Source organism: Schistocerca gregaria, chromosome 6 (genome assembly GCF_023897955.1).
Source record: "Schistocerca gregaria isolate iqSchGreg1 chromosome 6, iqSchGreg1.2, whole genome shotgun sequence".
Classification (NCBI taxonomy): Eukaryota; Metazoa; Arthropoda; class Insecta; order Orthoptera; family Acrididae; genus Schistocerca; species Schistocerca gregaria.
In genome coordinates, this window is record NC_064925.1 from 26,365,961 (window position 1) to 26,393,453 (window position 27,493).

Consider the following 27,493-nt stretch of genomic DNA (forward strand, 5'->3'; position numbering starts at 1 on the left):
TAATGTCTCAAATAGTCTACGCTTTGATCGTTCCCTGAAAGACCAGTAGTGGTTTCCGATGCACAACTGGTGGCATTCTGTAATCTGTGGACTATCAGAGTGTTGATGAAACACAGAGAATGCATCGGGATTGAATACAACAGTCACCATGAGCACTTTCCTCCATCGGAGTGATATCTCAAACAGTCAACGCTTTGATCGTTCCCAGGAATACCAGTAGTAGTTTCCGATGCACATCTGGCTGCATTCTGTAATCTGTGGACTATCAGAGTGTTGATGAAACACAGAAATAGCATCGGGATTGAATACAACAGTCACCATGCGCACTTTCCTCCATGGGAGTAATGTCTCTCAGTCTACGGTTTGATCGCTCCCTGGAAGACCAGCAGTAGTCTCCGATGCACATCTGGTGGCATTCTGTAATCTGTGGACTAACAGAGTGTTGATGAAACACAGAAATTGCATCGGGATTGAATACAACAGTCACCATGCGCACTTTCCTCCATGGGAGTAATGTCTCAAACAGTCTACGTTTTGATCGTTCGCTGGAAGACCAGTAGTAGTTTCCGATGCACATCTGGTGGCATTTTGTAATCTGTGGACTATCAGAGTGTTGATGATACACATGGAATGCATCGGGATTGAATACAACAGTCACCATGCGCAATTTCCTCCACGGGAGTAATATCTCAAACAGTCTACGACTTGATCGTTCCCTGGAATACCAGTAGTAGTTTCCGATGCACATCTGGTGGCATTCTGTAATCTGTGGACTATCAGAGTGTTGATGAAACACAGAAATAGCATCGGGATTGAATACAACAGTCACCATGCGCCCTTTCCTCCATGGAAGTAATGTCTCAAAGTCTACGCTTTGATCGTTCCCTGGAAGGCCAGTAGTAGTCTCCGATGCACATCTGGTGGCATTCTGTAATCTGTGGACTAACAGAGTGTTGATGAAACACAGAAATTGCATCGGGATTGAATACAACAGTCACCATGCGCACTTTCCTCCATGGGAGTAATGTCTGAAATAATCTACGCTTTGATCGTTCCCTGGAAGACCATTAGTAGCTTCCGGTGCACATCTGGAAGCATTCTGTAATCTGTGGACCTTCAAAATGTTGATAAAACACAGAAATTGCATCGGGAGTGATTACAACAGTCACCATCCGCACTTTCCTCCATGGGAGTAACGTCTGAAACAGACTACGCTTTGATCGTTCCCAGGAAGACCAGTAGTAGTTTCCGATGCACATCTGTAGGCAATCTGTAATCTGTGGACTATCAGAGTGTTGATGAAACACAGAAATTGCATCGGGATTGAATTCAACAGTCACCATGCGCACATTCCTCCATGGGAGTAATGTCTCAAACAGCCTAAGCTTTGATCGTTCCCTGAAAGACCAGTAGTGGTTTCCGATGCACAACTGGTGGCATTCTGTAATCTGTGGACCATCAGAGTGTTGATGAAACACAGAGATTGCATCGGGATTGAATACAACAGTCACCATGCGCACTTTCCCCCACGGGAGTGATATCACAAACAGTCTACGCTTTGATCGTTCTCTGGAATTCAGTAGTAGTTTCCGATGCACATCTGGTGGCATTCTGTAATCAGTGGACTATCAGAGTGTTGATGAAACACAGAAATATCATCGGGATTGATTACAACAGTCACCATGCGCACTTTTCTCCATGGGAGTAATGTCTCAAACAGTCTACGCTTTGATCGTTCCCTGGAAGACCAGTAGTAGTTTCCGATGCACATCTCGTGGCATTCTGTAATCTGTGGACTAACAGAGTGTTGATGAAACAGAGAAATTGCATCGGGATTGAATACAACAATCAATATTCGCACTTTCCTCCATGGGAGTAATGTCTCAAACAGTCTACGCTTTGATCGTTCCCTGGAAGACCAGTAGTAATTTTCGATGCACATCTGGAGGCATTCTGCAATCTGTGGACTATCAGAGTGTTCATGAAACACAGATATTGCTTCGGGATTGAATACAACTGTCACTATGCGCACTTTCCTCCATGGGAGTAATTCTCAAACTTTCTACGCTTTGTTCGGTCCCTGGAAGACCAGTAGTAGTTTCCGATGCACATCTGGTGGCATTCAGTAATCTGTGGACTATAAGAGTATTGGTGAAACACAGAAATAGCATCTCGATTGAATACAACAGTCACAATGCGCACTTTCCTCCATGGGAGTAATTCTCAAACAGTGTACGCTTTGATCGTTCCCTGGAAGACAAGTAGTAGTTTCCGATGCACATCTGGAGGCATTCTGTAATCTGTGGACTATCAGAGTGTTGATGAAATACAGAAATTGCATCGGGATTGAATACAACAGTCACCATGCGCACTTTCCTCCATGGGAGTAATGTCTCAAACAGTCTACGTTTTGATCGTTCCCTGGAAGACCAGTAGTAGATTCCGATGCACATCTGGAGGCATTCTGTAATCTGTGGACTATCAGAGTGTTGATGAAACACAGAAATTGCATCGGGATTGAATACAACAGTCATCATGAGCACTTTCCTCCACGGGAGTGATATCTCAAACAGTCTACGCTTTGATCGTTCCCTGGAATACCAGCAGTAGTTTCCGATGCACATCTGGTGGCATTCTGTAATCTGTGGACTATCACAGTGTTGATGAAACACAGATATAGCATCGGGATTGAATACAACAGTCACCATGCGCACTTTCCTCCATGGGAGTAATGTCTCAAAGTCTACGCTTTGATCGTTCCCTCGAAGACCAGTAGTAGTCTGCGATGCACATCTGGTGGCATTCTGTAAACTGTGGACTAACAGAGTGTTGATGAAACACAGAAATTGCATCGGGATTGAATACAACAGTCAATTTTCTCACTTTCCTCCATGGGAGTAATGTCTCAAACAGTCTACGCTTTGATAGTTCCCTGGAAGACCAGTAGTAATTTCCGATGCATATCTGAAGGCATTCTGTAATCTGTGGACTATCAGAGTGTTGATGAAATACAGAAATTGCATCGGGATTGAATACAACAGTCACCATGCGCACTTTCCTCCATGGGAGTAAAGTCTCAAACAGTCTACGTTATGATCGTTCCCTGGAAGACCAGTAGTAGATTCCGATGCACATCTGGAGGCATTCTGTAATCTGTGGACTATCAGAGTGTTGATGAAACACAGAAATTGCATGGGGATTGAATACAACAGTCACCATGCGCACTTTCCTCCATGGGAGTAGTGTCTCAAACAGTCTACGCTTTGATCGTTCCCTGGAACACCAGTAGTAGTTTCCGATGCACATCTGGTGGCATTCTGTAATCTGTGGACTAACAGGGTGTTGATGAGACAGAGAAATTGCTTCGGGATTGAATACAACAGTCAATATTCGCACTTTCCTCCATGGGAGTAATGTCTCAAACAGTCTACGCTTTGATCGTTCCCTGGAAGACCAGTAGTAATTTCCGATGCACATCTGCAGGCATTCTGCAATCTGTGGACTATCAGAGTGTTGACGAAACACAGAAATTGCATCGGGATTGAATACAACAGTCACCATGCCCACATTCCTCCATGGGAGTAATGTCTGAAACAGTCTACGCTTTGATCGTTCCCTGGAAGACCAGTAGAAGTTTCCGATGCACATCTGGTAGCATTCTGTAATCTATGGACTATCAGAGTGTTGATGAAACACAGAAATTGCATCGGGATTAAATACAACAGTCACCATGCGCACTTTTCTCCATGGGAGTATTGTCTCAAACAGTCTACGTTTTGATTGTTCCCTGGAAGACCAGTAGTAGTTTCCGATGCTCATCTGGTAGCATTCTGTAATCTGTGGACTATCAGAGTGTTGATGAAACACAGAAATTCCATCGGAATTGAATACAACAGTCACTATGCGCACTTTCCTCCATGGGAGTAATGTCTCAAACAGTCTACGCTTTGATCGTTCCCTGGAAGACCAGTAGTAGTTTCCGATGCACATCTGGAGGCATTCTGTAATCTGTGGACTATCAGAGTGTTGATGAAACACAGAAGTAGCATCGGGATTGAATACAACAGTCATCATGAGCACTTTCCTCCTTGGGAGTAATGTCTCAAACAGTCTACGCTTTGATCGTTCTCTGGAAGACCAGTAGTAGTTTTGGATGCACATCTGGTGGCATTCTGTAATCTGTGGACTATCAGAGTGTTGATGAAACACAGAAATTGCATCGTGATTGAATACAACAGTCACCATTAGCACTTCCCTCCATGGGAGTAATGTCTCAAACAGTCTACGATTTGATCGTTCCGTGGAACACCAGTAGTAGTTTCCGATGCACATCTGGTGGCATTCTGTAATCTGTGGACTATCAGAGTGTTGATGAAACACAGAGAATGCAACTGGATTGAATACAACAGTGACCATGAGCACTTTCCTCCACGGGAGTGATATCTCAAACAGTCTACGCCTTGATCGTTCCCTGGAATACCAGCAGTAGTTTCCGATGCACATCTGGTGGCATTCTGTAATCTGTGGACTATCAGAGTGTTGATGAAAGACAGATATAGCATCGGGATTGAATACAACAGTCACCATGCGCACTTTCCTCCATGGGAGTAATGTCTCAAAGTCTACGCTTTGATCGTTCCCTCGAAGACCAGCAGTAGTCTCCGATGCACATCTGGTGGCATTCTGTAAACTGTGGACTAACAGAGTGTTGATGAAACACAGAAATTGCATCGGGATTGAATACAACAGTCAATTTTCTCACTTTCCTCCATGGGAGTAATGTCTCAAACAGTCTACGTTTTGATCGTTCCCTGGAAGACCAGTAGTAGATTCCGATGCACATCTGGAGGCATTCTGTAATCTGTGTACTATCAGAGAGTTGATGAAACACAGAAATTGCATCGGGATTGAATACAACAGTCACAATGCGCACATTCCTCCATGTGAGTAATGTCTCAAACAGTCTACGCTTTGATCGTTCACTGGAATACCAGTAGTAGTTTCCGATGCACATCTGGTGACATTCTGTAATCTGTGGACTAACAGAGTGTTGATGAAACAGAGAAATTGCATCGGGATTGAATAATACAACAGTCAATATTCGCTTTTTCCTCCATGGGAGTAATGTCTCAAACAGTCTACGCTTTGATCGTTCCCTGGAAGACCAGTAGTAATTTCCGATGCACATCTGGAGGCATGCTGCAATCTGTGGACTATCAGAGTGTTGATGAAACATAGAAATTGCATCGGGATTGAATAGAACAGTCACCATGCGAACTTTCCTCCATGGGAGTTATTCTCAAACATTCTACGCTTTGATCGTTCCCTGGAAGACCAGTAGTAGTTTCCGATGCACATCTGGTGGCATTCTGTAATCTGTGGAGTATCAGAGTGTTGATGAAACTCAGAAATTGCATCGTGATTGAATACAACAGTCACCATGCGCACTTCCCTCCATGGGAGTAATGTCTCAAACAGTCTACGATTTGATCGTTCCCTGGAACACCAGTAGTAGTTTCCGATGCACATCTGGTGGCATTCTGTAATCTGTGGACTATCAGAGAGTTGATGAAACACAGAAATTGCATCGGGATTGAATACAACAGTCACCATGCGCACTTTTCTCCATGGGAGTAATGTCTCAAACAGTCTACGCTTTGATCGTTCCCTGGAAGACCAGTAGTAGTTTCCGATGCACATCTGGTGGCATTCTGTAATCTGTGGACTAACAGAGTAATGATGAAACACAGAAATTGCATCGGGATTGAATTCAACAGTCACCATGGGCACATTCCTCCATGGGAGTAATGTCTCAAACAGTCTACGTTATGATCGTTCCCTGAAAGACCAGTAGTGGTTTCCGATGCACAACTGGTGGCATTCTGTAATCTGTGGACCATCAGAGTGTTGATGAAACACAGAGAATGCATCGGGATTGAATACAACAGTTACCATGCGCACTTTCCTCCACGGGAGTGATATCTCAAACAGTCTACGCATTGATCGTTCCCTGGAATGCAGTAGTAGTTTCCGATGCACATCTGGTGGCATTCTGTAATCAGTGGACTATCAGAGTGTTGATGAAACGCAGAAATTGCATCGGAATTGAATACAACAATCACAATGCGCACTTTTCTCCATGGGTGTAATGTCTCAAACTGTCTACGCTTTGATCGTTCCCTGGAAGACCAGTAGTAGTTTCCGATGCACATCTGGTGGCATTCACTAATCTGTGGACTATCAGAGTGTTGATGAAACACAGAAGTAGCATCGGGATTGAATACAACAGTCATCATGAGCACTTTCATCCATGGGAGTAATGTCTCAAACAGTCTACGCTTTGATCGTTCTCTGGAAGACCAGTAGTAGTTTTGGATGCACATCTGGTGGCATTCTGTAATCTGTGAACTATCAGAGTGTTGATGAAACACAGAAATTGCATCGTGATTGAATACAACAGACACCATGCGCACTTCCCTCCATGGGAGTAATTCTCAAACTTTCTACTCTTTGATCTTTCCCTGGAAGACAAGTAGTAGTTTCCGATGCACATCTGGTGGCATTCAGTAATCTGTGGACTATCAGAGTGTTGGTGAAACACAGAAATAGCATCGGGATTGAATACAACAGTCACCATGCGCACTTTCCTCCATGGGAGTAATGTCTCAAACAGTCTACAATTTGATCGTTCCCTGGAAAACAATTAGTAGTTTCCGATGCTCATCTGGTGGCATTCTGTAATCTGTGTACTATCAGAGAGTTGATGAAACACAGAAATTGCATCGGTATTGAATACAAAGGTCACAATGCGCACATTCCTCCATGTGAGTAATGTCTCAAACAGTCTACGCTTTGATCGTTCCCTGAAAGACCAGTAGTGGTTTCCGATGCACAACTGGTGGCATTCTGTAATCTGTGGACTATCAGAGTGTTGATGAAACACAGAGAATGCATCGGGATTGAATACAACAGTCACCATGAGCACTTTCCTCCACGGGAGTGATATCTCAAACAGTCTACGCTTTGATCGTTCACTGGAATACCAGTAGTAGTTTCCGATGCACATCTGGTGGCTTTCTGTAATCTGTGGACTATCAGAGTGTTGATGAAACACAGAAATTGCATCGGGATTGAATTCAACAGTCACCGTGGGCACATTCCTCCATGGGAGTAATGTCTCAAACAGTCTACGTTTTGATCGTTCCCTGAAAGACCAGTAGTGGTTTCCGATGCACAACTGGTGGCATTCTGTAATCTGTGGACCATCAGAGTGTTGATGAAACAGAGAAATAGCATCGGGATTGAATACAACATTCACCATGCGCACTTTTCTCCATGGGAGTAATGTCTCAAACTGACTACGCTTTGATCGTTCCCTGAAAGACCAGTAGTAGTTTCCGATGCACGTCTGGTGGCATTCTGTAATCTGTGGACTATCAGAGTGTTGATGAAACACAGAAATTGCATCGTTATTGAATACAACAGTCACCATGTGCACATTCCTCCATGGGAGTAATGTCTCAAACAGTCTACGCTTTCATCGTTCCCTGGAAGACCAGTAGAAGTTTCCGATGCTCATCTGGTAGCATTCTGTAATCTATGGACTATCAGAGTGTTGATGAAACGCAGAAATTGCATCGGGATTGAATACAACAGTCACCATGCGCACTTTCCTCCATGGGAGTATTGTCTCAAACAGTCTACGTTTTGACTGTTCCCTGGAAAACCAGTAGTAGTTTTCGAAGCACAAATGGAGGCATTCTGTAATCTGTGGACTATCAGAGTGTTGATGAAACACAGAAATTCCATCGGGATTGAATACAACAGTCACCATGCGCACTTTCCTCCATGGGAGTAATTCTCAAACAGTCTACGCTTTGATGGTTCCCTGGAAGACCAGTAGTAGTTTCCGACGCACATCTGGTGGCATTCTGTAATCTGTGGACTATCACAGTGTTGATGAAACACAGATATAGCATCGGGATTGAATACAACAGTCACCATGCGCACTTTCCTCCATGGGAGTAATGTCTCAAAGTCTACGCTTTGATCGTTCCCTCGAAGACCAGTAGTAGTCTGCGATGCACATCTGGTGGCATTCTGTAAACTGTGGACTAACAGAGTGTTGATGAAACACAGAAATTGCATCGGGATTGAATACAACAGTCAATTTTCTCACTTTCCTCCATGGGAGTAATGTCTCAAACAGTCTACGCTTTGATAGTTCCCTGGAAGACCAGTAGTAATTTCCGATGCATATCTGAAGGCATTCTGTAATCTGTGGACTATCAGAGTGTTGATGAAATACAGAAATTGCATCGGGATTGAATACAACAGTCACCATGCGCACTTTCCTCCATGGGAGTAAAGTCTCAAACAGTCTACGTTTTGATCGTTCCCTGGAAGACCAGTAGTAGATTCCGATGCACATCTGGAGGCATTCTGTAATCTGTGGACTATCAGAGTGTTGATGAAACACAGAAATTGCATGGGGATTGAATACAACAGTCACCATGCGCACTTTCCTCCATGGGAGTAGTGTCTCAAACAGTCTACGCTTTGATCGTTCCCTGGAACACCAGTAGTAGTTTCCGATGCACATCTGGTGGCATTCTGTAATCTGTGGACTAACAGGGTGTTGATGAGACAGAGAAATTGCTTCGGGATTGAATACAACAGTCAATATTCGCACTTTCCTCCATGGGAGTAATGTCTCAAACAGTCTACGCTTTGATCGTTCCCTGGAAGACCAGTAGTAATTTCCGATGCACATCTGCAGGCATTCTGCAATCTGTGGACTATCAGAGTGTTGACGAAACACAGAAATTGCATCGGGATTGAATACAACAGTCACCATGCCCACATTCCTCCATGGGAGTAATGTCTGAAACAGTCTACGCTTTGATCGTTCCCTGGAAGACCAGTAGAAGTTTCCGATGCACATCTGGTAGCATTCTGTAATCTATGGACTATCAGAGTGTTGATGAAACACAGAAATTGCATCGGGATTAAATACAACAGTCACCATGCGCACTTTTCTCCATGGGAGTATTGTCTCAAACAGTCTACGTTTTGATTGTTCCCTGGAAGACCAGTAGTAGTTTCCGATGCTCATCTGGTAGCATTCTGTAATCTGTGGACTATCAGAGTGTTGATGAAACACAGAAATTCCATCGGAATTGAATACAACAGTCACTATGCGCACTTTCCTCCATGGGAGTAATGTCTCAAACAGTCTACGCTTTGATCGTTCCCTGGAAGACCAGTAGTAGTTTCCGATGCACATCTGGAGGCATTCTGTAATCTGTGGACTATCAGAGTGTTGATGAAACACAGAAGTAGCATCGGGATTGAATACAACAGTCATCATGAGCACTTTCCTCCTTGGGAGTAATGTCTCAAACAGTCTACGCTTTGATCGTTCTCTGGAAGACCAGTAGTAGTTTTGGATGCACATCTGGTGGCATTCTGTAATCTGTGGACTATCAGAGTGTTGATGAAACACAGAAATTGCATCGTGATTGAATACAACAGTCACCATTAGCACTTCCCTCCATGGGAGTAATGTCTCAAACAGTCTACGATTTGATCGTTCCGTGGAACACCAGTAGTAGTTTCCGATGCACATCTGGTGGCATTCTGTAATCTGTGGACTATCAGAGTGTTGATGAAACACAGAGAATGCAACTGGATTGAATACAACAGTGACCATGAGCACTTTCCTCCACGGGAGTGATATCTCAAACAGTCTACGCCTTGATCGTTCCCTGGAATACCAGCAGTAGTTTCCGATGCACATCTGGTGGCATTCTGTAATCTGTGGACTATCAGAGTGTTGATGAAAGACAGATATAGCATCGGGATTGAATACAACAGTCACCATGCGCACTTTCCTCCATGGGAGTAATGTCTCAAAGTCTACGCTTTGATCGTTCCCTCGAAGACCAGCAGTAGTCTCCGATGCACATCTGGTGGCATTCTGTAAACTGTGGACTAACAGAGTGTTGATGAAACACAGAAATTGCATCGGGATTGAATACAACAGTCAATTTTCTCACTTTCCTCCATGGGAGTAATGTCTCAAACAGTCTACGTTTTGATCGTTCCCTGGAAGACCAGTAGTAGATTCCGATGCACATCTGGAGGCATTCTGTAATCTGTGTACTATCAGAGAGTTGATGAAACACAGAAATTGCATCGGGATTGAATACAACAGTCACAATGCGCACATTCCTCCATGTGAGTAATGTCTCAAACAGTCTACGCTTTGATCGTTCACTGGAATACCAGTAGTAGTTTCCGATGCACATCTGGTGACATTCTGTAATCTGTGGACTAACAGAGTGTTGATGAAACAGAGAAATTGCATCGGGATTGAATAATACAACAGTCAATATTCGCTTTTTCCTCCATGGGAGTAATGTCTCAAACAGTCTACGCTTTGATCGTTCCCTGGAAGACCAGTAGTAATTTCCGATGCACATCTGGAGGCATGCTGCAATCTGTGGACTATCAGAGTGTTGATGAAACATAGAAATTGCATCGGGATTGAATAGAACAGTCACCATGCGAACTTTCCTCCATGGGAGTTATTCTCAAACATTCTACGCTTTGATCGTTCCCTGGAAGACCAGTAGTAGTTTCCGATGCACATCTGGTGGCATTCTGTAATCTGTGGAGTATCAGAGTGTTGATGAAACTCAGAAATTGCATCGTGATTGAATACAACAGTCACCATGCGCACTTCCCTCCATGGGAGTAATGTCTCAAACAGTCTACGATTTGATCGTTCCCTGGAACACCAGTAGTAGTTTCCGATGCACATCTGGTGGCATTCTGTAATCTGTGGACTATCAGAGAGTTGATGAAACACAGAAATTGCATCGGGATTGAATACAACAGTCACCATGCGCACTTTTCTCCATGGGAGTAATGTCTCAAACAGTCTACGCTTTGATCGTTCCCTGGAAGACCAGTAGTAGTTTCCGATGCACATCTGGTGGCATTCTGTAATCTGTGGACTAACAGAGTAATGATGAAACACAGAAATTGCATCGGGATTGAATTCAACAGTCACCATGGGCACATTCCTCCATGGGAGTAATGTCTCAAACAGTCTACGTTATGATCGTTCCCTGAAAGACCAGTAGTGGTTTCCGATGCACAACAGGTGGCATTCTGTAATCTGTGGACCATCAGAGTGTTGATGAAACACAGAGAATGCATCGGGATTGAATACAACAGTTACCATGCGCACTTTCCTCCAAGGGAGTGATATCTCAAACAGTCTACGCATTGATCGTTCCCTGGAATGCAGTAGTAGTTTCCGATGCACATCTGGTGGCATTCTGTAATCAGTGGACTATCAGAGTGTTGATGAAACGCAGAAATTGCATCGGAATTGAATACAACAATCACAATGCGCACTTTTCTCCATGGGTGTAATGTCTCAAACTGTCTACGCTTTGATCGTTCCCTGGAAGACCAGTAGTAGTTTCCGATGCACATCTGGTGGCATTCTCTAATCTGTGGACTATCAGAGTGTTGATGAAACACAGAAGTAGCATCGGGATTGAATACAACAGTCATCATGAGCACTTTCATCCATGGGAGTAATGTCTCAAACAGTCTACGCTTTGATCGTTCTCTGGAAGACCAGTAGTAGTTTTGGATGCACATCTGGTGGCATTCTGTAATCTGTGAACTATCAGAGTGTTGATGAAACACAGAAATTGCATCGTGATTGAATACAACAGACACCATGCGCACTTCCCTCCATGGGAGTAATTCTCAAACTTTCTACTCTTTGATCTTTCCCTGGAAGACAAGTAGTAGTTTCCGATGCACATCTGGTGGCATTCAGTAATCTGTGGACTATCAGAGTGTTGGTGAAACACAGAAATAGCATCGGGATTGAATACAACAGTCACCATGCGCACTTTCCTCCATGGGAGTAATGTCTCAAACAGTCTACAATTTGATCGTTCCCTGGAAAACAATTAGTAGTTTCCGATGCTCATCTGGTGGCATTCTGTAATCTGTGTACTATCAGAGAGTTGATGAAACACAGAAATTGCATCGGTATTGAATACAAAGGTCACAATGCGCACATTCCTCCATGTGAGTAATGTCTCAAACAGTCTACGCTTTGATCGTTCCCTGAAAGACCAGTAGTGGTTTCCGATGCACAACTGGTGGCATTCTGTAATCTGTGGACTATCAGAGTGTTGATGAAACACAGAGAATGCATCGGGATTGAATACAACAGTCACCATGAGCACTTTCCTCCACGGGAGTGATATCTCAAACAGTCTACGCTTTGATCGTTCACTGGAATACCAGTAGTAGTTTCCGATGCACATCTGGTGGCTTTCTGTAATCTGTGGACTATCAGAGTGTTGATGAAACACAGAAATTGCATCGGGATTGAATTCAACAGTCACCGTGGGCACATTCCTCCATGGGAGTAATGTCTCAAACAGTCTACGTTTTGATCGTTCCCTGAAAGACCAGTAGTGGTTTCCGATGCACAACTGGTGGCATTCTGTAATCTGTGGACCATCAGAGTGTTGATGAAACAGAGAAATAGCATCGGGATTGAATACAACATTCACCATGCGCACTTTTCTCCATGGGAGTAATGTCTCAAACTGACTACGCTTTGATCGTTCCCTGAAAGACCAGTAGTAGTTTCCGATGCACGTCTGGTGGCATTCTGTAATCTGTGGACTATCAGAGTGTTGATGAAACACAGAAATTGCATCGTTATTGAATACAACAGTCACCATGTGCACATTCCTCCATGGGAGTAATGTCTCAAACAGTCTACGCTTTCATCGTTCCCTGGAAGACCAGTAGAAGTTTCCGATGCTCATCTGGTAGCATTCTGTAATCTATGGACTATCAGAGTGTTGATGAAACGCAGAAATTGCATCGGGATTGAATACAACAGTCACCATGCGCACTTTCCTCCATGGGAGTATTGTCTCAAACAGTCTACGTTTTGACTGTTCCCTGGAAAACCAGTAGTAGTTTTCGAAGCACAAATGGAGGCATTCTGTAATCTGTGGACTATCAGAGTGTTGATGAAACACAGAAATTCCATCGGGATTGAATACAACAGTCACCATGCGCACTTTCCTCCATGGGAGTAATTCTCAAACAGTCTACGCTTTGATGGTTCCCTGGAAGACCAGTAGTAGTTTCCGACGCACATCTGGCGGCATTCTGTAATCTATGGACTATCAGAGTGTTGATGAAACACAGAAGTAGCATCGTGATTGAATACAACAGTCATCATGAGCACTTTCCTCCATGGGAGTAATGTCTCAAACAGTCTACGCTTTGAACGTTCTCTGGAAGACCAGTAGTAGTCTCCGATGCACATCTGGTGGCATTCTGTAATCTGTGGAGTATCAGAGTGTTGATGAAACACAGAAATTGCATCGTGATTGAATACAACAGTCACCATGCGCACTTCCCTCCATGGGAGTAATGTCTCAAAGAGTCTACGATTTGATCGTTCCCTGGAAAACCAGTAGTAGTTTCCGATGCACATCTGGTGGCATTCTGTAATCTGTGGACTATCAGAGTGTTGATGAAACACAGAAATTGCATCGGGATTGAATACATCAGTCACCATGCGCACTTTCCTCCATGGGACTAATTCTCAAACTTTCTACGCTTTGGTCGTTCCCTGGAAGACAAGTAGTAGTTTCCGATGCACATCTGGTGGCATTCAGTAATCTGTGGACTATCAGAGTGTTGGTGAAACACAGAAATTCCATCGGGATTGATACAACTGTCACCATGCGCACTTTCCTCCATGGGAGTAATTCTCAAACAGTCTACGCTTTGATCGTTCCCTGGAAGACCAGTAGTAGTTTCCGATGCACATCTGGTGGCATTCTGTAATCTGTGGACTATCAGAGTGTTGATGAAACACAGAAATTGCATCGGGATTCAATGCAACACTCACCATGCGCACTTTCTTCCATGGGAGTAATTCTCAAACATTCTACGCTTTGTTCGTTCCCTGGAAGACCAGTAGTAGTTTCCGATGCACATCTGGTGGCATTCAGTAATCTGTGGACTATCAGAGTGTTGGTGAAACACAGAAATAGCATCGGGATTGAATACAACAGTCACCATGCGCACTTCCCTCCATGGGAGTAATGTCTCAAACAGTCTACGATTTGATCGTTCCCTGAAAGACCAGTTTTAGTTTCCGATGCACATCTGGTGGCATTCTGTAATCTGTGGACTATCAGAGTGTTGATGAAACACAGAAATTGCATCGTTATTGAATACAACAGTCACCATGCGCACATTCCTCCATGGGAGTAATTACTCAAACAGTCTACGCTTTCATCGTTCCCTGGAAGACCAGTAGATGTTTCCGATGCTCATCTTGTAGCATTCTGTAATCTATGGACTATCAGAGTGTTGATGAAACACAGAAATTGCATCGGGATTGAATACAACAGTCACCATGCGCACTTTCCTAAATGGGAGTATTGTCTCAAACAGTCTACGTTTTGATTGTTCCCTGGTAGACCAGTAGTAGTTTTCGATGCACAAATGGAGGCATTCTGTAATCTGTGGACTATCAGAGTGTTGAAGAAACACAGAAATTCCATTGGGATTGAATACAACAGTCACCATGCGCACTTTCCTCCATGGGAGGAATTCTCAAACAGTCTACGCTTTGATCGTTCCCTGGAAGACCAGTAGTAGTTTCCGATGCACATCTGGTGGCATTCTGTAATCTGTGGACTATCAGAGTGTTGATGAAACACAGAAGTAGCATCGGGATTGAATACAACAGTCATCATGTGCACTTTCCTCCATGGGAGTAATGTCTCAAACAGTCTACGCTTTGATCGTTCTCTGGAAGACCAGTAGTAGTTTTGGATGCACATCTGGTGGCATTCTGTAATATGTGGACTATCAGAGTGTTGATGAAACACAGAAATTGCATCGTGATTGAATACAACAGACACCATGCGCACTTCCCTCCATGGGAGTAATGTCTCAAACAGTCTACGATTTGATCGTTCCCTGGAACACCAGTAGTAGTTTCCGATGCACATCTGGTGGCATTCTGTAATCTGTGGACTATCAGAGAGTTGATGAAACACAGAAATTGCATGGGGATTGAATACAACAGTCACGTTGCGCACTTTTCTCCATGGGAGTAATGTCTCAAACAGTCTACGCTTTGATCGTTCCCTGGAAGACCAGTAGTAGTTTCCGATGCACATCTGGTAGCATTCTGTAATCTGTGGACTAACAGAGTGTTGATGAAACTCAGAAATTGCATCGGGATTGAATACAACAGTCAATATTCGCACTTTCCTCCATGGGAGTAATGTCTCAAACAGTCTACGCTTTGATCGTTCCCTGGAAGAAAAGTAGTAATTTCCGATGCACATTTGGAGGCATTCTGCAATCTGTGGACTATCAGAGTGTTGATGAAACACAGAAATTGCATCGGGATTGAATGCAACAGTTACCATGCGCACTTTCCTTCATGGGAGTAATTCTTAAACTTTCTACGCTTTGATCTTTCCCTGGAAACAAGTAGTAGTTTCCGATGCACATCTGGTGGCATTCAGTAATCTGTGGACTATCAGAGTGTTGGTGAAACACAGAAATAGCAGCGGATTGAATACAACAGTCACCATGCGCACTTTCCTCCATGGGAGTAATGTCTCAAACAGTCTACGATTTGATCGTTCCCTGGAAGACAATTACTAGTTTCCGATGCACATCTGGTGGCATTCTGTAATCTGTGGACTATCAGAGTGTTGATGAAACACAGAAATTGCATCGGGATTGAATACAACAGTCACCATGCGCACATTCCTCCATGGGAGTAATGTCTCAAACAGTCTACGCTTTGATCGTTCCCTGGAAGACCAGTAGTAGTTTCCGATGCACATCTGGTGGCATTCAGTAATCTGTGGACTATCAGAGTGTTGGTGAAACACAGAAATAGCATCGGGATTGAATACAACAGTCACCATGCGCACTTTCCTCCATGGGAGTAATGTCTCAAACAGTTTACGATTTGATCGTTCCCTGGAAGACAATTAGTAGTTTCCGATGCACATCTGGTGGCATTCTGTAATCTGTGGACTATCATAGTGTTGATGAAACACAGAAATTGCATCGGGATTGAATACAACAGTCACCATGCGCACATTCCTCCATGGGAGTTATGTCTCAAACAGTCTACGCTTTGATCGTTCCCTGGAAGACCAGTAGAAGTTTCCGATGCACAAATGGAGGCATTCTGTTATCTGTGGACTATCAGAGTGTTGATGAAACACAGAAATTCCATCGGGATTGAGTACAACACTCACCATGCGCACTTTCCTCCATGGGACTAATTCTCAAACAGTCTACGCTTTGATCGTTCCCTGGAAGACCAGTAGTAGTTTTGGATGCACATCTGGTGGCATTCTGTAATCTGTGGACTATCAGAGTGTTGATGAAACATAGAAGTAGCATCGGTATTGAATACAACAGTCATCATGAGCACTTTCCTCCTTGGGAGAAATGTCTCAAACAGTCTACGCTTTGATCGTTCTCTGGAAGACCAGTAGTACTTTTGGATGCACATCTGGAGGCATTCTATAATCTGTGGACCAACAGAGTGTTTATGAAACAGAGAAATTGCATCGTGATTGAATACAACAGTCACCATGCGCATTTCCTTCCATGGGAGTAATGTCGCAAACAGTCTACGATTTGATCGTTCCCTGGAACACCAGCAGTAGATTCCGATGCACATCTGGTGGCATTTTGTAATCTGTGGACCTTCAGAGTGTTGATGAAACACATGGAATGCATCGGGATTGAATACAACAGTCACCATGCGCAATTTCCTCCACGGGAGTAATATCTCAAACACTCTACGACTTGATCGTTCCCTGGAATGCCAGTAGTAGTTTCCGATGCACATCTGGTGGCATTCTGTAATCTGTGGACTATCAGAGTATTGATGAAACACAGAAATAGCATCGGGATTGAATACAACAGTCACCATGCGCACTTTCCTCCATGGAAGTAATGCCTCAAAGTCTACGCTTTGATCGTTCCCTGGAAGACCAGTAGTAGTCTCCGAGGCACATCTGGTGGCATTCTGTAATCTGTGGACTAACAGAGTGTTGATGAAACACAGAAATTGCATCGGGATTGAATACAACAGTCAATATTCGCACTTTCCTCCATGGGAGTAATGTCTCAAACAGTCTACGCTTTGATCGTTCCCTGGAAGACCAGTAGTAATTTTCGATGCACATCTGGAGGCATTCTGCAATCTGTGGACTATCAGAGTGTTGATGAAACACAGATATTGCATCGGGATTGAATACAACAGTCACCATGCGCACTTTCCTCCATGGGAGTAATTCTCAAACTTTCTACGCTTTGATCGTTCCCTGGGAGACCAGTAGTAGTTTCCGATGCACATCTGGTGGCATTCAGTAATCTGTGGACTATAAGAGTGTTGGTGAAACACAGAAATAGCATCGGGATTGAATACAACTGTCACCATGCGCACTTTCCTCCATGGGAGTAATGTCTCAAACAGTCTACGATTTGATCGTTCCCTGGAAGACAATTAGTAGTTTCCGATGCACATCTGGTGGCATTTTGTAATCTGTGGACTATCAGAGTGTTGATGAAACACAGAAATTGCATCGGGATTGAATACAACAGTCACCATGCGCACATTCCTCCATGGGAGTAATGTCTGAAACATTCTACGCTTTGATCGTTCCCTGGAAGACCAGTAGAAGTTTCCGATGCACATCTGGTAGCATTCTGTAATCTATGGACTATCAGAGTGTTGATGAAACACAGAAATTGCATCGGGATTGACTACAACAGTCACTATGCGCACTTTCCTCCATGGGAGTAATTCTCAAACAGTCTACGCTTTGATCGTTCCCTGGAGGACCAGTAGTAGTTTCCGATGCACATCTGGAGGCATTCTGGAATCTGTGGACTATCAGGGTGTAGATGAAACACAGAAGTAGCATCGGGATTGAATACAACAGTCATCATGAGCACTTTCCTCCTTGGGAGTAAAGTCTCAAACAGTCTACGCTTTGATCGTTCTCTGGAAGACCAGTAGTAGTTTTGGATGCACATCTGGTGGCATTCTGTAATCTGTGGACTATTAGAGTGTTGATGAAACACAGAAATTGCATCGTGATTGAATACAACAGTCACCATGCGCACTTCCCTCCATGGGAGTAATGTCTCAAACAGTCTACGATTTGATCGTTCCCTGGAACACCAGTAGTAGTTTCCGATGCACATCTGGTGGCATTCTGTAATCTGTGGACTATCAGAGTGTTGATGAAACACAGAAATAGCATCGGGATTGAATACAACAGTCACCATGCGCACTTTCCTCCATGGGAGTAATGTCTCAAAGTCTACGCTTTGATCGTTCCCTGGAAGACCAGTAGTAGTCTCCGATGCACATCTGGTGGCATTCTGTAATCTGTGGACTAACAGAGTGTTGATGAAACACAGAAATTGCATCGGGATTGAATACAACAGTCAATTTTCTTACTTTCCTCCATGTGAGTAATGTCTCAAATAGTCTACGCTTTGATCGTTCCCTGAAAGACCAGTAGTGGTTTCCGATGCACAACTGATGGCATTCTGTAATCTGTGGACTATCAGAGTGTTGATGAAACACAGAGAATGCATCGGGATTGAATACAACAGTCACCATGAGCACTTTCCTCCATCGGAGTGATATCTCAAACAGTCAACGCTTTGATCGTTCCCAGGAATACCAGTAGTAGTTTCCGATGCACATCTGGCTGCATTCTGTAATCTGTGGACTATCAGAGTGTTGATGAAACACAGAAATAGCATCGCGATTGAATACAACAGTCACCATGCGCACTTTCCTCCATGGGAGTAATGTCTCTAAGTCTACGGTTTGATCGTTCCCTGGAAGACCAGCAGTAGTCTCCGATGCACATCTGGTGGCATTCTGTAATCTGTGGACTAACAGAGTGTTGATGAAACACAGAAATTGCATCGGGATTGAATACAACAGTCACCATGCGCACTTTCCTCCATGGGAGTAATGTCTCAAACAGTCTACGTTTTGATCGTTCGCTGGAAGACCAGTAGTAGTTTCCGATGCACATCTGGTGGCATTTTGTAATCTGTGGACTATCAGAGTGTTGATGATACACATGGAATGCATCGGGATTGAATACAACAGTCACCATGCGCAATTTCCTCCACGGGAGTAATATCTCAAACAGTCTACAACTTGATCGTTCCCTGGAATACCAGTAGTAGTTTCCGATGCACATCTGGTGGCATTCTGTAATCTGTGGACTATCAGAGTGTTGATGAAACACAGAAATAGCATCGGGATTGAATACAACAGTCACCATGCGCCCTTTCCTCCATGGAAGTAATGTCTCAAAGTCTACGCTTTGATCGTTCCCTGGAAGACCAGTAGTAGTCTCCGATGCACATCTGGTGGCATTCTGTAATCTGTGGACTAACAGAGTGTTGATGAAACACAGAAATTGCATCGGGATTGAATACAACAGTCACCATGCGCACTTTCCTCCATGGGAGTAATGTCTGAAATAATCTACGCTTTGATCGTTCCCTGGAAGACCATTAGTAGCTTCAGGTGCACATCTGGAAGCATTCTGTAATCTGTGGACCTTCAAAATGTTGATAAAACACAGAAATTGCATCGGGAGTGATTACAACAGTCACCATCCGCACTTTCCTCCATGGGAGTAACGTCTGAAACAGACTACGCTTTGATCGTTCCCAGGAAGACCAGTAGTAGTTTCCGATGCACATCTGTAGGCAATCTGTAATCTGTGGACTATCAGAGTGTTGATGAAACACAGAAATTGCATCGGGATTGAATTCAACAGTCACCATGCGCACATTCCTCCATGGGAGTAATGTCTCAAACAGCCTAAGCTTTGATCGTTCCCTGAAAGACCAGTAGTGGTTTCCGATGCACAACTGGTGGCATTCTGTAATCTGTGGACCATCAGAGTGTTGATGAAACACAGAGATTGCATCGGGATTGAATACAACAGTCACCATGCGCACTTTCCCCCACGGGAGTGATATCACAAACAGTCTACGCTTTGATCGTTCTCTGGAATTCAGTAGTAGTTTCCGATGCACATCTGGTGGCATTCTGTAATCAGTGGACTATCAGAGTGTTGATGAAACACAGAAATATCATCGGGATTGATTACAACAGTCACCATGCGCACTTTTCTCCATGGGAGTAATGTCTCAAACAGTCTACGCTTTGATCGTTCCCTGGAAGACCAGTAGTAGTTTCCGATGCACATCTGGTGGCATTCTGTAATCTGTGGACTAACAGAGTGTTGATGAAACAGAGAAATTGCATCGGGATTGAATACAACAATCAATATTCGCACTTTCCTCCATGGGAGTAATGTCTCAAACAGTCTACGCTTTGATCGTTCCCTGGAAGACCAGTAGAAGTTTCCGATGCACATCTGGTAGCATTCTGTAATCTATGGACTATCAGAGTGTTGATGAAACACAGAAATTGCATCGGGATTGACTACAACAGTCACTATGCGCACTTTCCTCCATGGGAGTAATTCTCAAACAGTCTACGCTTTGATCGTTCCCTGGAGGACCAGTAGTAGTTTCCGATGCACATCTGGAGGCATTCTGGAATCTGTGGACTATCAGGGTGTAGATGAAACACAGAAGTAGCATCGGGATTGAATACAACAGTCATCATGAGCACTTTCCTCCTTGGGAGTAAAGTCTCAAACAGTCTACGCTTTGATCGTTCTCTGGAAGACCAGTAGTAGTTTTGGATGCACATCTGGTGGCATTCTGTAATCTGTGGACTATTAGAGTGTTGATGAAACACAGAAATTGCATCGTGATTGAATACAACAGTCACCATGCGCACTTCCCTCCATGGGAGTAATGTCTCAAACAGTCTACGATTTGATCGTTCCCTGGAACACCAGTAGTAGTTTCCGATGCACATCTGGTGGCATTCTGTAATCTGTGGACTATCAGAGTGTTGATGAAACACAGAAATAGCATCGGGATTGAATACAACAGTCACCATGCGCACTTTCCTCCATGGGAGTAATGTCTCAAAGTCTACGCTTTGATCGTTCCCTGGAAGACCAGTAGTAGTCTCCGATGCACATCTGGTGGCATTCTGTAATCTGTGGACTAACAGAGTGTTGATGAAACACAGAAATTGCATCGGGATTGAATACAACAGTCAATTTTCTTACTTTCCTCCATGTGAGTAATGTCTCAAATAGTCTACGCTTTGATCGTTCCCTGAAAGACCAGTAGTGGTTTCCGATGCACAACTGATGGCATTCTGTAATCTGTGGACTATCAGAGTGTTGATGAAACACAGAGAATGCATCGGGATTGAATACAACAGTCACCATGAGCACTTTCCTCCATCGGAGTGATATCTCAAACAGTCAACGCTTTGATCGTTCCCAGGAATACCAGTAGTAGTTTCCGATGCACATCTGGCTGCATTCTGTAATCTGTGGACTATCAGAGTGTTGATGAAACACAGAAATAGCATCGCGATTGAATACAACAGTCACCATGCGCACTTTCCTCCATGGGAGTAATGTCTCTAAGTCTACGGTTTGATCGTTCCCTGGAAGACCAGCAGTAGTCTCCGATGCACATCTGGTGGCATTCTGTAATCTGTGGACTAACAGAGTGTTGATGAAACACAGAAATTGCATCGGGATTGAATACAACAGTCACCATGCGCACTTTCCTCCATGGGAGTAATGTCTCAAACAGTCTACGTTTTGATCGTTCGCTGGAAGACCAGTAGTAGTTTCCGATGCACATCTGGTGGCATTTTGTAATCTGTGGACTATCAGAGTGTTGATGATACACATGGAATGCATCAGGATTGAATACAACAGTCACCATGCGCAATTTCCTCCACGGGAGTAATATCTCAAACAGTCTACAACTTGATCGTTCCCTGGAATACCAGTAGTAGTTTCCGATGCACATCTGGTGGCATTCTGTAATCTGTGGACTATCAGAGTGTTGATGAAACACAGAAATAGCATCGGGATTGAATACAACAGTCACCATGCGCCCTTTCCTCCATGGAAGTAATGTCTCAAAGTCTACGCTTTGATCGTTCCCTGGAAGACCAGTAGTAGTCTCCGATGCACATCTGGTGGCATTCTGTAATCTGTGGACTAACAGAGTGTTGATGAAACACAGAAATTGCATCGGGATTGAATACAACAGTCACCATGCGCACTTTCCTCCATGGGAGTAATGTCTGAAATAATCTACGCTTTGATCGTTCCCTGGAAGACCATTAGTAGCTTCAGGTGCACATCTGGAAGCATTCTGTAATCTGTGGACCTTCAAAATGTTGATAAAACACAGAAATTGCATCGGGAGTGATTACAACAGTCACCATCCGCACTTTCCTCCATGGGAGTAACGTCTGAAACAGACTACGCTTTGATCGTTCCCAGGAAGACCAGTAGTAGTTTCCGATGCACATCTGTAGGCAATCTGTAATCTGTGGACTATCAGAGTGTTGATGAAACACAGAAATTGCATCGGGATTGAATTCAACAGTCACCATGCGCACATTCCTCCATGGGAGTAATGTCTCAAACAGCCTAAGCTTTGATCGTTCCCTGAAAGACCAGTAGTGGTTTCCGATGCACAACTGGTGGCATTCTGTAATCTGTGGACCATCAGAGTGTTGATGAAACACAGAGATTGCATCGGGATTGAATACAACAGTCACCATGCGCACTTTCCCCCACGGGAGTGATATCACAAACAGTCTACGCTTTGATCGTTCTCTGGAATTCAGTAGTAGTTTCCGATGCACATCTGGTGGCATTCTGTAATCAGTGGACTATCAGAGTGTTGATGAAACACAGAAATATCATCGGGATTGATTACAACAGTCACCATGCGCACTTTTCTCCATGGGAGTAATGTCTCAAACAGTCTACGCTTTGATCGTTCCCTGGAAGACCAGTAGTAGTTTCCGATGCACATCTGGTGGCATTCTGTAATCTGTGGACTAACAGAGTGTTGATGAAACAGAGAAATTGCATCGGGATTGAATACAACAATCAATATTCGCACTTTCCTCCATGGGAGTAATGTCTCAAACAGTCTACGCTTTGATCGTTCCCTGGAAGACCAGTAGTAATTTTCGATGCACATCTGGAGGCATTCTGCAATCTGTGGACTATCAGAGTGTTCATGAAACACAGATATTGCTTCGGGATTGAATACAACTGTCACAATGCGCACTTTCCTCCATGGGAGTAATTCTCAAACTTTCTACAATTTGTTCGGTCCCTGGAAGACCAGTAGTAGTTTCCGATGCACATCTGGTGGCATTCAGTAATCTGTGGACTATAAGAGTATTGGTGAAACACAGAAATAGCATCTCGATTGAATACAACAGTCACAATGCGCACTTTCCTCCATGGGAGTAATTCTCAAACAGTCTACGCTTTGATCGTTCCCTGGAAGACAAGTAGTAGTTTCCGATGCACATCTGGAGGCATTCTGTAATCTTTGGACTATCAGAGTGTTGATGAAACACAGAAGTAGCATCGGGATTGAATACAACAGTCATCATGAGCACTTTCCTCCTTGGGAGTAATGTCTCAAACAGTCTACGCTTTGATCGTTCTCTGGAAGACCAGTAGTAGTTTTGGATGCACATCTGGTGGCATTCTGTAATCTGTTGACTATCAGAGTGTTGATGAAACATAGAAATTGCATCGTGATTGAATACAACAGTCACCATGCGCACTTCCCTCCATGGGAGTAATGTCTCAAACAGTCTACGATTTGATCGTTCCCTGGAACACCAGTAGTAGTTTCCGATGCACATCTGGTGGCATTCTGTAATCTGTGGACTATCAGAGTGTTGATGAAACACAGAGAATGCATCGGGATTGAATACAACAGTGACCATGAGCACTTTCCTCCACGGAGTGATATCTCAAACAGTCTACGCTTTGATCGTTCCCTGGAATACGAGCAGTAGTTTCCGATGCACATCTGGTGGCATTCTGTAATCTGTGGACTATCAGAGTGTTGATGCAACACAGATATAGCATCGGGATTGAATACAACAATCACCATGCGCACTTTCCTCCATGGGAGTAATGTCTCAAAGTCTACGCTTTGATCGTTCCCTCGAAGACCAGTAGTAGTCTCCGATGCACATCTGGTGGCATTCTGTAAACTGTGGACTAACAGAGTGTTGATGAAACACAGAAATTGCATCGGGATGCAATACAACAGTCAATTTTCTCACTTTCCTCCATGGGAGTAATGTCTCAAACAGTCTACGCTCTGATAGTTCCCTGGAAGACCAGTTGTAATTTCCGATGCACATCTGGAGGCATTCTGTAATCTGTGGACTATCAGAGTGTTGATGAAATACAGAAATTGCATCGGGATTGAATGCAACAGTCACCATGCGCACTTTCCTCCATGGGAGTAATGTCTCAAACAGTCTACGTTTTGATCGTTCCCTGGAAGACCAGTAGTAGATTCCGATGCACATCTGGAGGCATTCTGTAATCTGTGGACTATCAGAGTGTTGATGAAACACAGAAATTGCATCGGGATTGAATACAACAGTCATCATGAGCACTTTCCTCCTTGGGAGTAATGTCTCAAACAGTCTACGCTTTGATCGTTCTCTGGAAGACCAGTAGTAGTTTTGGATGCACATCTGGTGGCATTCTGTAATCTGTGGACTATCAGAGTGTTGATGAAACACAGAAATTGCATCGTGATTGAATACAACAGTCACCATGCGCACTTCCCTCCATGGGAGTAATGTCTCAAACAGTCTACGACTTGATCGTTCCCTGGAACACCAGTAGTAGTTTCCGATGCACATCTGGTGGCATTCTGTAATCTGTGGACTATCAGAGTGTTGATGAAACACAGAGAATGCATCGGGATTGAATACAACAGTGACCATGAGCACTTTCCTCCACGGGAGTGATATCTCAAACAGTCTACGCTTTGATCGTTCCCTGGAATACCAGCAGTAGTTTCCGATGCACATCTGGTGGCATTCTGTAATCTGTGGACTATCAGAGTGTTGATGAAACACAGATATAGCATCGGGATTGAATACAACAGTCACCATGCGCACTTTCCTCCATGGGAGCAATGTCTCAAAGTCTACGCTTTGATCGTTCCCTCGAAGACCAGTAGTAGTCTCCGATGCACATCTGGTGGCATTCTGTAAACTGTGGACTAACAGAGTGTTGATGAAACACAGAAATTGCATCGGGATTGAATACAACAGTCAATTTTCTCACTTTCCTCCATGGGAGTAATGTCTCAAACAGTCTACGCTTTGATAGTTCCCTGGAAGACCAGTAGTAATTTCCGATGCATATCTGAAGGCATTCTGTAATCTGTGTACTATCAGAGTGTTGATGAAATACAGAAATTGCATCGGGATTGAATACAACAGTCACCATGCGCACTTTCCTCCATGGGAGTAAAGTCTCAAACAGTCTACGTTTTGATCGTTCCCTGGAAGACCAGTAGTAGATTCCGATGCACATCTGGAGGCATTCTGTAATCTGTGGACTATCAGAGTGTTGATGAAACACAGAAATTGCATCGGGATTGAATACAACAGTCACCATGCGCACTTTCCTCCATGGGAGTAGTGTCTCAAACAGTCTACGCTTTGATCGTTCCCTGGAACACCAGTAGTAGTTTCCGATGCACATCTGGTGGCATTCTGTAATCTGTGGACTAACAGGGTGTTGATGAAACACAGAAATTGCTTCGGGATTGAATACAACAGTCAATATTCGCACTTTCCTCCATGGGAGTAATGTCTCAAACAGTCTACGCTTTGATCGTTCCCTGGAAGACCAGTAGTAATTTCCGATGCACATCTGCAGGCATTCTGCAATCTGTGGACTATCAGAGTGTTGACGAAACACAGAAATTGCATCGGGATTGAATACAACAGTCACCATGCCCACATTCCTCCATGGGAGTAATGTCTGAAACAGTCTACGCTTTGATCGTTCCCTGGAAGACCAGTAGAAGTTTCCGATGCACATCTGGTAGCATTCTGTAATCTATGGACTATCAGAGTGTTGATGAAACACAGAAATTGAATCGGGATTGAATACAACAGTCACCATGCGCACTTTTCTCCATGGGAGTATTGTCTCAAACAGTCTACGTTTTGATTGTTCCCTGGAAGACCAGTAGTAGTTTCCGATGCTCATCTGGTAGCATTCTGTAATCTGTGGACTATCAGAGTGTTGATGAAACACAGATATTCCATCGGAATTGAATACAACAGTCACTATGCGCACTTTCCTCCATGGGAGTAATGTCTCAAACAGTCTACGCTTTGATCGTTCCCTGGAAGACCAGTAGTAGTTTCCGATGCACATCTGGAGGCATTCTGTAATCTGTGGACTATCAGAGTGTTGATGAAACACAGAAGTAGCATCGGGATTGAATACAACAGTCATCATGAGCACTTTCCTCCTTGGGAGTAATGTCTCAAACAGTCTACGCTTTGATCGTTCTCTGGAAGACCAGTAGTAGTTTTGGATGCACATCTGGTGGCATTCTGTAATCTGTGGACTATCAGAGTGTTGATGAAACACAGAAATTGCATCGTGATTGAATACAACAGTCACCATGCGCACTTCCCTCCATGGGAGTAATGTCTCAAACAGTCTACGATTTGATCGTTCCGTGGAACACCAGTAGTAGTTTCCGATGCACATCTGGTGGCATTCTGTAATCTGTGGACTATCAGAGTGTTGATGAAACACAGAGAATGCAACTGGATTGAATACAACAGTGACCATGAGCACTTTCCTCCACGGGAGTGATATCTCAAACAGTCTACGCTTTGATCGTTCCCTGGAATACCAGCAGTAGTTTCCGATGCACATCTGGTGGCATTCTGTAATCTGTGGACTATCAGAGTGTTGATGAAACACAGATATAGCATCGGGATTGAATACAACAGTCACCATGCGCACTTTCCTCCATGGGAGTAATGTCTCAAAGTCTACGCTTTGATCGTTCCCTCGAAGACCAGTAGTAGTCTCCGATGCACATCTGGTGGCATTCTGTAAACTGTGGACTAACAGAGTGTTGATGAAACACAGAAATTGCATCGGGATTGAATACAACAATCAATTTTCTCACTTTCCTCCATGGGAGTAATGTCTCAAACAGTCTACGCTTTGATAGTTCCCTGGAAGACCAGTAGTAATTTCCGATGCACATCTGGAGGCATTCTGTAATCTGTGGACTATCAGAGTGTTGATGAAATACAGAAATAGCATCTCGATTGAATACAACAGTCACAATGCGCACTTTCCTCCATGGGAGTAATTCTCAAACAGTC